Consider the following 16,744-nt stretch of genomic DNA (forward strand, 5'->3'; position numbering starts at 1 on the left):
TAGCACCCCTTTTTTGCCTGCTCCCTTTCCAATCACTTCTTCACAAGGTGAAAGCCTTCTTCAAATATTCTTTACTCTCTAATTTTTGTACATCTTTAGCAAAAACTGAAAATGTTTAAAATTTAAATGCTCAGTTCTGGCAAAAGGATATATGGGGATGTATTGGGCAGAGGTGCCGGGTTGCCCCCAAGATTGGGGGGACAACGTGTGTCACATGTGTGATGTCACACACACATCACATGAGGTCACACACGTCTCCTGACGCTGTGTAAAATGGTGCATATTGAGGAGGCTGAAGACACCTCAGCCCCCCAGAGTTGGCACACCTGGTACTGGGGATGGGGAACCTGTGATCCTCATGTTGTTGGTCTATTTATAATTAATTAATTAATTAATTAATTAATATTAATAATAATATAGCACCCTTCATCTGAAAATCTCAGGGTGGTTCACAAGATAAAACCCCCATCACCTTTGACCTTTGGCCATGCTGGCTGAGGCTGATGGGAGTTGGAGTCCAGCAACATCCGGAGCAGAAAGATTAAGGAAGAGGGCTGGCTATATGAACCCTCCATATTCAGAGGCACTTACCACTGAATATAATAGCTGGGGAGCAACGCCACAGGGGGGCTTGTCCTGTTGGCTTCCCATAGGCATTTTGTTGGGAATCGGGTCTGATCCATCAGGGCTCACGTTATGCCCGTATTGCTTCCACCCACCCGAATTTAGAGACGTTCTATCCAAAATGACATTTCTCTGTAATTACAGTGAAACAGTCCTGGCCAAGGCTGTGGGTACGATTCTTCACGCCTGGTTTCCCAAAAGCAAGACCTTCCTTTGAGGCCTCTTGCTTGGATCAAGGCTGTGTTAACCCACCCGAATGCAGCTCTTAGATTTGCACCGCCAGGGGGGGGGGGGAGGCAGGAAAAAGCAAGAGAACAAATTTGGAGGAAGCTGGTGCAGCTAATTACCAAGAAAAAAAGGGGGCTGGGGAGGGGCTGAGCACTCCCAGAATGCAAAGAATGCAGAGCTGTTGTTGCTGCTGATAGACAGGGAGCAGAACCACATGGAAAGGGATCTGGGTGACTCAGGAGGAGGAGTTCATTTGCAACCTCAAACCAAACTCAGTCGCTTGCCCCCATAATGGTTAACTCTTTACCAATAGGGCTCGGCCCCAGTATCCAATCACTGTGCCATCCCAGGTGACAAGAAGTCCAGCAAGTAGGTGTCATTTTATTCCACACAATCCCCCTACAGGGTGCTTCAGAGTTCCAGGGAATTTCACTTATAATGCAATTTCAAGGGAGAATCGGGAAGTTCTTAATTAAAGAAAACATCTGAGGAATTCTGAGGAGAGGAAAAGGAAGGAACATTTCATGTGGGACATGGGGGTGGGGGCGCAGTGTCATTAGTTTGCCTGAGAGAACAGGAATGCCAGGTTTATACCCTGTAGGCTGTTCCTAACCTAAATAAAATTGGAGGGCAAACTCCCAGGCTCCCACCCCATTCGATTTCCAAAGCCCAGGAATAGATTCTACACCCAGGTTGCATTTCCACAAGGACCTCTTCTTCTGCAATGCAGTGTTCTCCCCCTCTTCTCCCTGCTCATGCTCTCTAAATCCATTCTAGGGTTTCCCCCAAACTTACGGAGAGAATATTTGGGAGAACGTGGGGTGTGCATGGGGGGGGAGGAGAGGAGGAAAGTCCTGTTGCATAAGCAGGGTAGGGAGCAGGAATTGAACACCTCCATATGGGAAGGCCTGCTTCACTCCTGCAGGCTCCTATGGGGTGGATGCCCTGGGGGGCGGAAATCTTTATTTTGTCTTTCATTTTTTAGATTAAATTTATTTGCATAATTTATTACTTTTGTTAAATTTTCCTTTGTATTAAATCAATTCAGAATTAGTCATTTCAGATTTTAATCTGTATTTTGTAAATCACTATTTGCAATTGGAGATGCACACACCTTACCGTGCCTGTGATTTTTAACTCTGAGTGGAATGATATTGGCAGGCTGCAGGCTGTTCTAAGGCAATGGTTCCCGAACTCCTTTCCACCCTCCCTAGACCGGTTGAAAATTGCTGATTGCTGAGGATCTTTGCAGACCACTTGGGGCAATTGTGATGCTGTACAGTGTACACAATGGAGTTCAGGCTCGTGGACCACTGGTGCTCCCCTGACCACAGATTGGGAACCCCTGTTCTAAGAGCATCATGCCTACCAAATAGGGCTGGGTAGGGGAGACAAGCTGAGGATGTAAGGAAGGGGTGTGGGTGGTTCCCTTCCTTTACGCCCCTTTTGATATTAAAAATAGACCCCAGGCCTTCATACCCGGAGAAGGCAGACACATGAGGGGCAAGCGTGGCTGCCACCGTCACGTTTCTTTTTGCCTTGAGGCACCCCAGCCCTGTTGTTAGTCTGCTCAACTCAAAACAGCAGTAGATTCATGAGGGATGTTCAGGAGGGGCAAGGCAAGAGGGATAGAGAATATCTTCATAAGAATATGAGATTCCTGGGGAATAAAGCAAAAAACCCTGCAGGGATCAAAGATCGCATCAGGAATGTTCCTGCTGGCGTCATGTCCAATCTGGCCTACATTCCTGCAGCTGCTATCCAAACGCAGCTGGAACCAGCTCCCACAGTGAAGAAGATGAAGAGGCCACCAGAATGCATGCAAGGGCCAGAAAATATTGTGAGCTCTTATTATAACAAGTTTGGGGGTTATAAAGCTATGTGTCATACTATCCAGGGTTAGAATCTAAGGAAGCTACTGAGCCTCTTGGGCTTGCTGATTGGAGGGTCGGCAGTTTGAATCCGCACAACGGGGAGAGCTCCCATTTCTCTGTCCCAGCTTCTGCCAACCTAGCAGTTCGAAAGCACACCAGTGCAAGTAGATAAACAGGTACTGCTGCAGCAGGAAGGTAAATGGCATTTCCATGCACTCTGGTACTCTTTATGTTGTCCCATTGCGCCAGAAGTGGTTTAGTCATGCTGGCCACATGACCCGGAAAGCTGTCTGCGGACAAACACCAGCTCCCTTGGCCAGAAAAGCGAGATGAGCGCCACAACCCCATAGTCACTTTTGACTGGACTTAACTGTCCGGGGTCCTTTACCTCAGTGTTTCCCAAACGTTTTTGGGCAACGGCACACCTGTTTACTGAAAAAAAATCTCGCGGCACACCACCATTAAAGCCCCGCCCCGTGACGTCAGCGCGCAGCGTCACGCCGGGAGGGACGCACAAAAGTGAAAGTTTTTTCCCTCGGCAGCTCCTCTCAGCTGCGCTCAATCCGCCTCGGAGCGCAGGAGCGATGCCTCTCTCTGGCTCTCCCTCCGCGCAGGCTGAGGGAGGGAGGGAGGGGCGCGTGTGACCCGTCTCTGCTGGGAGACCAAACCCAGCAAGGCAGAGTCGCGCGGAGGCGCCCAGGCAGCGCTGCCGGCTGCGAGGAGGAGCGCCAGGCAGCAGCAGGAGGCGCGGCCTCTCCTCGCCGCCACCGCCCCGCCTCTCGCCGCCCGACTCGCCCGCCTCCCTCCAGGCATCTCGCGGCACACCAGCCGATGTCTCACGGCACACTCGTGTGCCGCGGAACACCGGTTGGGAAACACTGCTTTACCTAATTAGCACATGTAAAAGATAATTACATGAGGCACATTTCCTGGGTTGTGTATTGGACATGGTAATCCTAGCCAAATCAACAAGTGTCAATAAGTCAAACAAACTTCTTTGTGAGAGGACTGCCTGGGCAGATTAACTCTTAGGAGGGCAAAGCAAAAAGGAAGTAGGTGTCAGAATGCAAATGAATGGAGCCCTCTAGTTCATGGGTAGGCAAACTAAGGCCCAGGGGCTGGATCCGGCACTGCGGATGGTCTGGGAATCAGCGTGTTTTTACAGTAGAATGTGTCCTTTTATTTAAAATGCATCTCTGGGTTATTTGTGGGGCATAGGAATTTGTTCATTTCCTCCCCAAAAAATATAGTCCGGCCCCCCACAAGGTCTAAGGGACAGTGGACCGGCCCCCTGCTGAAAAAGTTTGCTGACCCCTGCTTTAGTTCCTCCCTCTGTAGATAAAGAGAGCATAGTTTAGGGAAGGGGAGTGGAAGTGGAAGTGATGTAACCAGGAAGCAGAGAGGAAGAATTTAGCTGGACGTGCCCTGTAGAGCAGGGGTCAGCAACCTAAGGCCCATGGGCCACAGGCCGCCCACGGGGGTCGTTTAACCGGTGCAGCACGGCGCGGGGACTCGCTTCCATGGCACTGGAAATTACGTCTGCACAGACGTAGATGCAGACGCTGGAAATCATGCGCACGCAATCTGGCCCACAGAGGGATCTCCGCTGGAGTGAACCAGCCCAGGCAAGGTAAACCTTGCCGGCCCCGGCTGTAGAGCAAGAGAGGCTGCAGAGAAGGGATGCTGATGTGATTCTGGAATAAGCTGGCCCTTTTTGGGGTGCTGCTGCTGCTGCTGCGAGCCCCTCCATAGGTAGGCTCAAGTTGTATATATGTAAATAAAACCATATATCATAAAGACACCCTAGCCCCCATTGTGCCTCATTCCCCAAGGAAACATAGCCCTGGGTAAGCATGCCTGCAACCCCCGGAATCTCAGAGATAAGGGTGGTGGGTAACCATATGTATGGGCAACAGCACACACATACGCATGATTTAGAAGATTGCAAAGGGAGATGTTAATGGGGATGCTTTAAAAACCGCAAAGCCACCAACAAATCCAAAGTCTTCCCAAAGCCCCATTTCCCAGCCCCCCTTGCCTTGCCTCTGAACCCTCAACCCAGGGCTTCCAGAGATCAAAAGCTCTTGACCAAAAGAGCCCTGAACTCCCAGGCACACGGCTGTTCTAGGAATGCCCTTTCCACAAATCAAAATGAACTATAAACAAAGTCACAAAATTAGGGGGAAATGTTCTCAGTGGGGTGAAGAGCTGGTTTGTGAACTACTCATGTCCACAGCATCTCGTAAGACCCAGTGAGGATTTAAATTTTTTTACACACACAGACACTGTAAGAACATCAGCTGAACAGGAGAAGGGGCAATGGGCCAAAATCACGTAAACCTCTCTCACTCTGCACTTGACATTTGGTGGCAGATATTCCCACCCCCCATGGCATGTAGAGCTAAATGGATATGGGAAGATAACTTATTTACATTGCATAGGCTTTCCTTGAGTGCAAATAGAGCTGTTTTATGCGATTCATTTTATTCATATCTATATCTATCTATCTATCTATCTATCTATCTATCATCTATCTATCTATCTATCTATCTATCTATCTATCTATCTATCTAATCTATCTATATCTATCTACACATACACACATAGATACATAATCTATTCTTATGTTCTATTCTTGTGTTGTTTGCTGTATTCTTTATTAGGCAGTATATACCTTTGTGTATGAATAAAAGAAAGATTTTATATTACATGGAGTAAGAGAAAGTATTTTCAACAAATCTGGCGTGACACATTAAGGAATTCAGGAATTTAGCATCAAAATGTACAAAATTGCTTTTCTAATCTTCTCTCGGGACCAGTACACAAACCTAAGCAGCCCCCCCCCGGCCCCCAGTGGCAAATACCTTCTATCTGCATGTAAACTGTTCCACAGTCTATGGCTGCCTACATACTATCCATTTAAAGCAGAAACCCCTGCAAAGAATCCTGGGAACTGGAGGTGCTGGGAATTGTAGGTCTGTGAAGGGTAAACTACAACTTCCAGGATTCAAGTGTATGGTATATACACAGCCTGTACAGTGGTACCTCAGGTTACATACGCTTCATGTTACATATGCTTCAGGTTACAGATTCCGCTAACCCAGAAATAGTCTTCAGGTTAAGAACTTTGCTTCAGGATGAGAACAGAAATCGTGCAGCGGCGCAGCGGCAGCAGGAGGCTCCATTAGCTAAAGTGGTGCTTCAGGTTAAGAACAGTTTCAGGTTAAGAATGGACCTCCGGAACAAATTAAGTACTTAACCCGAGGTACCACTGTAATTCAGGAGTGGGCAGGAAGTAGATTGGGATTTCTGACTTCCAGTTGTTTAACCATGGCAACAACAAAAGGATCATCAGAGAAATTACAACGCTGAAATGTTTGCTGGTGGGGATAACTAGGAGTAGATTTTAATAGGTTCGCAGTAAGTTGCCTTATATTCAAGTCAGACAATTGATCTTTTCGGCTCTGATACTCAAAATAAATCCCTGGGCTCAGGATTATTTAATTCCAAATCTACTTCTTTTGCAACTAGTTCCAGGTGGTGGATCTTGGAGTTGTAGTAAAGAATAGAAGTAGATCTTGCAGACTTGAGGTTTGCCCACCCCTGGTTTAGATTATATGGGATAAGCAGGGACAAAAACCTTAACATTTGCTGCCCTTTTACATTACCTGAGGGGATTCAACCACTGTACCTCATGGGAGGGTTCAGGGAAGACTTCCTTTCCCCTGCAGCCTGTGATATGGTTTGGTTGCTTCCGTCACCTGGAACTAGTTCCTCAGCAAGCATCTCTTAGCAGTTTCATGCCTGCTCTTGTTTAAGGACACCAGAGGCCTTCTGAGTGGGGGCCTCAGGCTAGAGCACCTGCCCCCCAGGTGCATCTGGCTCCATTGTAATATATATTTAAGCCACAGGTTAAGATGAACCTTCTCACCCAGGCCTTTGGGTGGAGGGAGGATACAAGTGTTATTCTCTGATTATATATTTTTTTATTTTTAAATTTTGATTGTGCTCTCGTACATTTGAATGTAATGTTTATAGTGATTTTGTCTGTACCTTGTCCTAGGACCATAAGGTGAACTGGGGCATGGTTAGAAATAGAAATAACACATAAATAATGCTGTAGTTTATAATGCACAGGTTGCAGGGTAGGTGGTGGTGTGTGAGTAATTGCAGCGAGGGAATATATTATTTGGTCTCTTGATCTATTCTGTCCAGGCTAGGTGCAAGGCAGACTAGCTGGAGAAAGGCGAGTTTTGGGCAGGACTTTAGGAACATGGACCTGGAGTGGTTAGTTCATCAGGAAAAACCCTGACACTGACCCTTAAGGAGCAGCAACAGCAACAACAACAACAACAACAACAACAACAACAACAACAACTGTATCCTAATTGCTAGCCTTGCCCCGCTGGGCCTAACCCACTCTAAGATCTTATCCACGCTTACCTTTCCTCCACTCTTTCCAGGAACAAACTGTGCTTTAAAACTTTTTATCCGAGTGTCCTTTTGTTGCCGCAGAGCTTTCCCCATGAAGACATGCTTTTTAACATACAATAGGAGCAAGCAGCAATCCACTGAAAACCCAAATTGACATTTGCTCTGATTGAGCACTAAGGTGCGGGTTTTTGTGGGGAATGCTTTGTGGCAACAGCAGCAACAACAAAAACTGCTCAGACATGGAGCTTTTAAGCACAGACCTGTACTTGGAAAGAGTGGGGGGGGGGAGGGAGGTAAGAGTCTCTCACTCTGACCTCTCTGGGTCTTCTGAAATGGAGTCCTCCAAGTATGAGGATGGCTGTGCCACATCCTTGGGCCGGAGGGGCACTGGCATCAAAGGCTCATTTGATGCAAGCACTTCCATTGACCTGTTGTCTTGCTCCTCTTCAACTGACAGCAAGCCACAGCGAAAGGTAACCTGAAAGGGCTGCTCTTTCACCCAGACATCAGTCAAATGGCCTGATGTACTCAGCTGTAGTTGTACAGTGCCATTTTACCAGTGATGGACACAACCCAGCAAGAGGCTCTTCCGTGTAAGCCTCATTGAAACAAATGGGAGCTGTGCAAGAGCGCTGGTGTGGGAAGACCTCCTCCTCCTAAGGAAGGAGCAAGAGATTGAAAATAGGCAATTGCCCAAGATGTGGGCAACTTGCAATTGTACTCTTTGGGGGCAGCAATGTGGTATGATATGAACAGGGCAGGAAAATCCTTTAAACCTCCTGATTCTACAGCTTTCCCTGTCCAGTGTGTTCCGTTCTTTGGCTGAGTCAGCCTTCTCAGAATCCCAGAATGGTAGAGTTGCAAGGGACCCCCAGGACCATCTAGTGTAGCCCCTTGCAATGCAGCCAAAATATCCCTGACAGAGGGCCATCCAACCCCTGTTGGATGAAGGATCCCATGAAGGACCCACCACCTTCCAAGGGAGTCTCTTCCACTGCTCCGCTTATGAACTTCCAGATCCTCCAACTGCCCACAACTGGAAAAGGGCGGACACTGGCCCTACACATATTGTTGGGAATGTAACTCCCATCTCCCCTAACGACTGGCCATGCTGGCTGGGACTGGAAGGGTGGCTGTCCAACAATATCTAGGCGGCCATAAATTTCCCATCTCTGGGATTAGATGGATCTGCAAACTGATCCAGCCATTCTTGTCTCACATTCTCTCTGTCTCCCTCTAAAGCCATTCATCCACGGGCTATGTAACTGAAGAGCATTCCCCCCTCTCCCCATGTTTATTGATCTCCTTTATCCCCTCGTATCGCAATCTTGTTTCTCTGTCTCTTTGTCTTATTCTGCCCATTGTTTGTTCAGAGGCCTAAAACAGCATATGCCCAGTTCCTTACCAACAAAATGGCTTCCCCCCTTTCATCTTTATCGCTGGTCAGTTTCTTCCACTCAGGGGAAGACAAATATTTTGCATGGCCTTAAACCAACACAAAAGCCCATCCTCTCTGGCGCCACATAGTCAGAGTTTGGTGACCAAATCCTACCCTGCCCCCATTATTATTATTTTTTTAGGGGGTGGGCTGGGGTGTCAGTTTTGTTTCCTCACCACCCTCCTGGCCCACTCACTCACTCATGTGGCTACTTTGAAAATAAGAACTGACAAGAAAGCCTGCCATTTTGGACAGAGGAGGGGGCTGCTGAAAACTTCCATCCTTGAGGCTGGGTGGTTTTCTCTCTCTTTTAATTCCTCCCCCCCCCCCCATCCTTTTGGCAGGTGGTTGATGGAAACCACATGACGGTTCAGCCCCTGAAGTCATTTTTTTGGGAGGGAGTGTTTGTGTGCGTAGAGAGCGTGCTGTACCTCATTGAAACCTTGCCTACAAGGGAAGTCAACTCCTCTCCCGTCCCTCCAGCGCAGCGCAGTCTCCTCCAGCCCCGTGAGAAGGGCTTGACACACACAGCTCCCGTCTGCAGCAGCAAAGAAGAAAAAGCAAAACCCACAGAGTCAGGGAAGAGGAAGAAAGAAGAAGGGGATTTAAAGGCAGAAGGAAGCAGGCATTTGGCTAGAGAAGAAAGTCTGCCCCAGGTTGTGACACCCAGGACCACATTCTGACCCAAAGGTACCTTTTCTTTTCCTTCTGCACCCCACTCCCTCCATCCCCAGGGTGTCTGGCAAAGTTTTTCACACGGACTGTCCCTGTGGTGGTTGAGTTAATGAATGGACCACACAGGGATTGCAGTCAAGGGGATGAAAGCCATGAACTTGTGCGCTAGACTCCCTTGCTCTCACTAAACCTTCACTTCCAGGGCTCCCTTGCTCTAACCATTAGAACTTAATTCATGAAATCCCATTCTCCTCTAGGAATGTTGCCTTCTGAGTCTACCCTTACCATATTTACTATTACTTCATTTACCCCCCCCAAAGCCCTAAAACCTTATACTAGTTTCTTTCTAGTGATGGGGAACAGAACCCAGGAGTCCTGGACGTCCCCTCCAACCACGGGAGACGTCTGCTTGGCACCCTCCCTCTGCCCTAAGCCTCATATAGATATGACTTTCACTGCAGTGTGTTTGTGTGTATCTGTCTTTCTGTCCATCTATCTACATTGGAATTCTTATCTGCTGCCTGTCGCTGCCACTTCCCTCAACTCTGCTCCCCTTCCCCACAAGCTGATGAGAATTGGGCTGTTAACAGCTTGCTCTTAAACTCTGTAGTTCTCAGGTTTCCGTTTGTTACTTTCATCTGCTTGGCAGCTGCCTAACCCTTCAAGAACAAGACAGGATTCCTTGGTTTTCGCTCTCCTTCCCTCAAACAATCTTCAGGGTTCCCAGGCTGTTACTGCTGGCTTTCTTCTCCTTGGTAGCAAAATTTATAGATGCCGGGGCCACATTCTGACCTCAGCCATAACAATCCATTGAGGTCTCCTGTTATTCTTGCACCATTACCAGGGTCTCCAAGCTCCTTTGAAGGGGTGGTTCCCTTGGCGGGGTCTTCTCTTTGCTCGATATGCGGAGGGGGTCCTGCGACCATGAGGCATGGGGGGACCTCACACAGTGGATTTCCCCATCATTAAGGCTGGTGGAATGAGATCCAAGATGCCCAATCCACTGGAGAGCTCTCTTGCACAAAGCCCCATTGAAGGGAACACTGGTGGTGCAAGAAGACAGTAGTGGGTTGGGCAACTTTCCAGAGTCAGAAGGGTCCTTGGAGGTCATAAAGGAGGACTGTATGTGTGTGTGTTTGGATTTTTTGCCAGCAACTGTGCCAGTCCTGTGAATATTCCTTAGGGTCCCTAGGTACATCTTTGTCAGGAGGACAAATGCAAATGTGCGAACTGGGTGATAATGGGCAATGCCCTTGGTCACAGCATTTGGCAGTATGGGAATTGTAGCAGGGGTGCTGGTGGACTGCGTTCACCTAGTTAATTTGTTGCATGTTTTATGTGCGCAAGGAAACTTGAACCTGCTAGTGGGCAGAGAGGAAAATGTTTATTGTGTGCATGTTCCTAACGGATGGCTCAGTGCACTTCTACCCCTGCTCACCACAAATTAAAAAATATTGGGGTTAAAAAAAGGAGAAGTGAAGGTCAAGATTCTTAGGAAGCTCAATGCCACCAGACCCCCATCCCTCTGCTCCATGGACCTGTGGCGCACACACAGCCCTCCTCATTGACTCCTGCATCCTCAACACCAACCTGGTATCACAAAAGATCATCATAAACAGAACCCTGCTGGCTCAGGCCAGATGGATCTAATTTAGCATCCTGTGGTCAGCCAAATCCCACATGAAGTCCATATCTCATATTCAGAGCTATGTTGCCTCTGGATGTGGAGGTTTCACTCATCTCTTGTGGCTCATTGCCACTAGTACCCTACACCATGCATTTGGTTAATCCCCTTGTAAAGCGGTCTGAGCCATCATCACTACACTTCATGGGAGCAAGTTCCTTAAGTTAACCAGAGGTTGTGCAGAAAAGTACTTTTTATTCTGCCCATTCTGAACCTCCGCCTATCAGTTTTTTTGCATTGTCCTTTGTCCCAGGACTGTGCCTCATTTTCCCATCCTATACTGCTAGACGCTACCTCCTCTTTTAGAAGCTTTCATTCTCCTATTTCCCTTGTTGTTGACTGTGGGGAATCCACCTCTCTCCCCTAGCTAGAGATAGAATCCTGCAGCATTTACAGCCCCTCCCCAATTCCCACCCCTCTTCTCAGTTTGCTAACCTCAGAGACCCTCAAGTTCCTCGTTAGACTGGATCTGGTGCCCACTGAAATCTGTGCCTGTGGCCCAGCAAGCCAGCATTGCATTATTATCTGAGCAAAGCTGTTAGTTATGGATGGCATAAGATATGTACTTGGTTGGCTTGTTTGTCCAAAGTGAGAATGAAACCTGAGCAGAGCAGACTGGAAGAGCTTTTCATTCAAAGCCAGCATAAATGTTTGCAAACCGGGACAGCAAATCCTGCAGCGTCTCCAGGAGCATCCAATCCCACCCTTGGAAGCAATTATGTGGGGAGGCCCCAAGGGGGATAGGAAACCACAAAAACCGGCTAGTTTAAGCAAAGCCTCCTTGATCCTTTCAAAGAGTCCTGCGAAAGAGAAGATGCTAAATGCAAAAAAGAGGAGGAAGCTGGGTTATCAAAGGCTTATACTTTTTAGGGAGAGGCATCCAACTAAAGGGTATTATGAGAGAGTTGGTGGCTATCATCGAGTGAAGGAAAATGGCACTGGAAGTCAGAATTTTGCAAGGCATGGTGGGGGCAATGGAAAGGGTTAAGTAGTCAATGTAAATGAGAGGCATCATGGTTCCTAACTTCATATCTGGGAGAGGAGGTCCAGCAGGCTAGGGCAGGGAGGGCTGGGAGGAAAACCCACACATGCTTGTCAACTCTACCTCCTTGTGCCAGCCCCTGCCTGTGGAGCGTGCGGATTTCTTGGCACGCTGGCTGCTGAGCTGGCAGGCATGGCGCACTGCCTGCCACAGAACCACCAGCTTGGCTCCACATAGCCACAGATGCCCAAGACCCACAGGCTGCTCCCAGCCACGGAACATGGCATTCGGGCACAACCTCTCCTCACCACCCCATCTCTGAGCTGAGCTCAAATGCTTCTTAACCCTCCATTAGACATATGGCACGCTGCTGGCGAAAGCTTTGTCTGGGTTCTACCACACCATGTGTGCAATCTCTGTCACACTAGTGATACAGATATATTACACAGGGTCAGACAACCTGCTGATTGAGCTTCATCCTGATTTGTCTGCAGGAAGATTGGACAACATTGCTTTTAAATGAGCACCCATTTTGATTTGTTTGTGGGAAAGTCACATGACGTCGCATCGAAGCAAATGTTACCCCACACTTCCCAGCATTTTCCTGTCACTTTTCATATTGCAAAATGTTTGATCTTTTGGGGAAGTAGGCTTGTTGAATGAGACTTCCCAATCAACTGTAATTGTGCAACCCAAATTTGTTGGGACGTGACTGCACCTGAAAGCAGGGCCAGTCTGGAAGTGCCTTAACGGCTGGTTTCATTAGCATCACAACTCTCAGTCTGCCTCTAGAGAGGCAGAATACCTATATGAACCCCACAGTCCACTGCACTTTGATGGGTCCTTCTGTCTGTTGTGAATCTGAGCTCCCTTGATTGCACTGGCTCCCCTGGTTCATACTTAATCAAATATACCAGGAAATACTATACACGAGGGAGGACAGAACATCTGTCAAATAAAGGGGTCCTACTTCCACATGTGTGTTTATGTGTATGATTATGTAATCATGTTTTATTTCTAGGGCTTCTAAAATTTGCTACTAACATTAATCATTTGTACTGTGGTTTAGGATGTTCAAAGCGCATACATTGTATTGTAACATTTACAACAATCCAGTATGGCAGGTTGATATTGTGGGTGGCTAAATCTGAGCAACAGTGGCAAAGGCAAAGTTTGAACCAAAAGCTTTCCACCTCAAAATTGGAAGATGCAGTAGGCATGCTGTCACTCAGGCTGTCACTCTTATTGGTGTTATCATTGAGGAATCCCTGATAAGCTTCCTGGGAACCACATGGCTCTCCGAAACATAGACTCAGGGGACTGCCCACAGTGGAGTTTATTGTGTGTTTGCAGCTGTTTGTGTTCCCATTTAATTTGCATAGTCCACATGAAATTATTCTCAAACACCACCAATCTCATGCTTCCCACCTGAACATTAGGGTTTACCTGATATGGGGATAATCCAATAAATTGGGGAAAAGCAGGCTCCAAACCACGTCACTTGGGTTTTTCCAGTCTTTTGGGGTGAAAGGCTCAGTTGTCACTTTCTGCTATTCCCCTTTCCACGCCCACACCTTCCTCAATGCTTTTCATTTCTTTTTTGGCTGTACTTGTAGCTATTTCAGGGGTGATATTGAATAGAGGAATAATTTTACTTTGGTCTGTCAGATTTGCACACAACCAGAAAACTGCACAAGCAAATTTACAGCTGTGTGTTTTTGCCTGCTTCTTGGGTGGGGATTTTTTTTAAACAACAACAACAGGGCACATCTGCAGCTCTCTATGTACATGCCCTGTTGGTACTTAATTGGCACAACAGAATCTAATTAGAAGGCAGGGACAAACACAAAAGGGAATGCCTGCTGGCATGAACGGGGAAGGCTATGCAAATTCAAATATACAAATTCTAATATGTGAGGGTGTGGACAACTTTGGTCTAATCTGAATGTGGGAAAAGTGGATTAACAGCTTGTTGTTGTTTAGTCGTTTAGTCGTGTCCGACTCTTTGTGACACCCTGGACCAGAGCACACCAGGCACTCCTATCTTCCACTGCCTCCTGCAGTTTGGTCAAACTCATGCTGGTAGCTTCGAGAATACTGTCCAACCATCTCATCCTCTGTCGTCCCCTTCTCCTTGTGCCCTCCATCTTTCCCAACATCAGGGTCTTTTCCAGGGAGTCTTCTCTTCTCATGAGGTGGCCAAAGTATTGGAGCCTCAGCTTCAGAATCTGTCCTTCCAGTGAGCACTCAGGGCTGATTTCCTTCAGAATGGAGAGGTTTGATCTTCTTGCAGTCCATGGGACTCTCAAGAGTCTCCTCCAGCATCATAATTCAAAAGCATCCATTCTTCGGCGATCAGCCTTCTTTATGGTCCAGCTCTCACTTCAATACATCACTACTGGGAAAACCATAGCTTTAACTATACTGACCTTTGTTGGCAAGGTGATGTCTCTGCTTTTAAAGAGACTGTCTAGGTTTGTCATTGCTTTTCTCCCAAGAAGCAGGCATCTTGTAATTTCGTGGCTGCTGTCACCACCTGCAGTGATCATGGAACCCAAGACAGTAAAATCTCTCACTGCCTCCGTTTCTTCCCCTCCTATTTGCCAGGAGGTGATGGCACCAGTGGCCATGATCTTAGTTTTTTTGATGTTGAGCTTCAGACCATATTTTTGCTCTCCTCTTTCAGCTTCATTAAAAGGTTCTATAATTCCTCCTCACTTTCTGCCATCAAGGTTGTGTCATCTGCGTATCTGAGGTTGATATTTCTTCTGGCTAATTTGAATGTGGGAAAAGTGGATTTAAGTAATGCTTAAAGGTGAGCAAGCCCCACGTCCGACTCCTGTTCCATTAACTTCAGTATTGCCTGCTTTGAATGCCAGCTGCATGATAGAGGCTGCATCTAGACAAAGCATGTACAGTACTAGGTAGGAATGGGTGAGTTGGTCAATGTCAACATTCTCTCATTTGCTAATATTGAATTTGGTTCCCCATATTTCCACTGAAATTGCATTCTTTTGGGTGAGGGATTGTCAGCATTTCAGTGTGACCATCTCCTAAAAAACACATATTTGTATGCAGTTGCGACTAATAAAACACATTATTTCAAGTAATTCCCCCGATATAATGTTTTTTTGTATGCTATTTTCATGAATATACTGGTATGCATTTTGATGCACACCTTCCCCTAATATAATGTATTTCTGTTTTTTAAAAGGCAAACAAAACTGAACCCCCCCCCCCCAATATTGAGCAGTCATTCTGATTTTTCACAATATTGGAGGTTATGCAATGTCACCATCAAACAACTTTCCATTGTTATAGGAGCAGGAAGCAGATTTGTTGTGAAATAGTACTATTTAGTCATTGTTATTTATTGCAGTGTACTTACTTCCTTTGTAGTGGATTAGGAAGGTGAACTGCTATGGCTCAAAGTGCATATAATGGCATCTTCTCAAATGTGTGCAGAAATGGCCCAAAAGTTAAAATGTGAAATAGTAAAGTGAAAAATGGTCAGAGCTCCAGTAGAGCTCTAGTAGAAGTATCTCCTGTTCATTTTAAAACTGGAGATATCACAAAATGAATCCAGCACCTTCTACATGCAAAACATGTGCCCCATTGTACTACATCAGAGTCGCCAGGTTCATGTAGCAGAGTAAGGCAAACTATGGTTTATTGGAAATGTTCAAACATGCTGGTTCCCATCAGGCAGCTTGCAGCGCAGCAGCTACGCCAAGGTTCCTTAAGCATTGTCTGCAGCCAAGAATAAGCCTTGGCTATAGATGGTGGTTAGGGATGCGGGTAGCACTGTGGTCTAAACCACAGAGCCTTGGGCTTGCCCATCGGAAGGTCAGTGGTTCGAATCCCCATGACGGGGTGAGCTCCTGTTGCTCAGTCCCTGCTCCTGTCAACCTAGCAGTTCGAAAGCACGTCAAAGTGCAAGTAGGTGGGAAGGTAAACGGCGTTTCTGTGCACTGCTCTGGTTCACCAGAAGCGGCTTAGTCATGCTGGCCACGTGATCTGGAAAAACTGTCCGCAGACAAACATCAGCTCCCTTGGCCAGTAAAGTGAGGTGAGCGGTGAGCTCCACAACCCCAGAGTCGTTTGTGAGTGGACGTAACTGTCAGGGGTCCTTTACCTTTACCTTCTATAGATGGTGGTTAATGAGGAGAGAGCTTAACCCTGATCTGAGGCTCTGATGACATGCTAAGCAAGCCTTGGCTTACTTCGCTGCTATGCTCCTCCAGCACATTCCTTTAAGGGCTCGCCCACTCTTTGCTTGTTCTGTGCCTAGAAAGCACAGCTCTGGGTGGCTTCCCACTTGTCCTTGGGTCCAATAGGTTTTCCATTTGCTGTAGCCCCAAGAAAACCTTCTCTCTACTGCAGAATCGGGTAAACTTCAATCTGACATTTGCTGTGATTCAACGGTAAAGAGCAGGACAAGTGGAAGTGTGAACAAGCCCCAGGTCATAGTTTGGCTTAGTTTTATGTGAAAACGTGGCTATTGACTCTTAAATCTGAGATTTATATGATCATGGAACATTTATCCTCACTCCAATTAATTAGATTCCTCCCTTTATAAAAGAAATTTGATTCAGGAGATCTGAAACAGCAAACTTGACTTGGGCCTTCTTTGATAGCTTTTAGCCATCACAACCATGAGGGCTGGAAACCTACTTTTAAAATATTGACAGCTGGAATATTTAGGACTCTATTGTAGACAGAATCACTCAGAACTGTTCTTGGATCTAGAGGGTTGCTTGATTGCAGGCTTATGTTGCACAATGTCCTCTCATTGGCATTGCTGT

At 46.9% G+C, this 16,744-nt stretch overlaps 1 protein-coding gene across 1 annotated transcript in view; it reads left to right on the plus strand.

Moving 5' to 3' along the window:
* Positions 1-9,131: 9,131 nt before the first annotated feature.
* Positions 9,132-16,744, plus strand: part of BGN (biglycan) — a 46,752-nt gene continuing 39,139 nt past the window's right edge. Inside the window, exon 1 of the mRNA XM_083482821.1 lies at positions 9,132-9,288. The gene's annotated coding sequence lies outside the window, so the exon portion shown is untranslated. The remainder of the gene's footprint in view (positions 9,289-16,744) is intronic.

This window comes from Podarcis liolepis (assembly GCF_965112155.1).
Source record: "Podarcis liolepis genome assembly, chromosome: 17".
Taxonomy (NCBI): domain Eukaryota; kingdom Metazoa; phylum Chordata; class Lepidosauria; order Squamata; family Lacertidae; genus Podarcis; species Podarcis liolepis.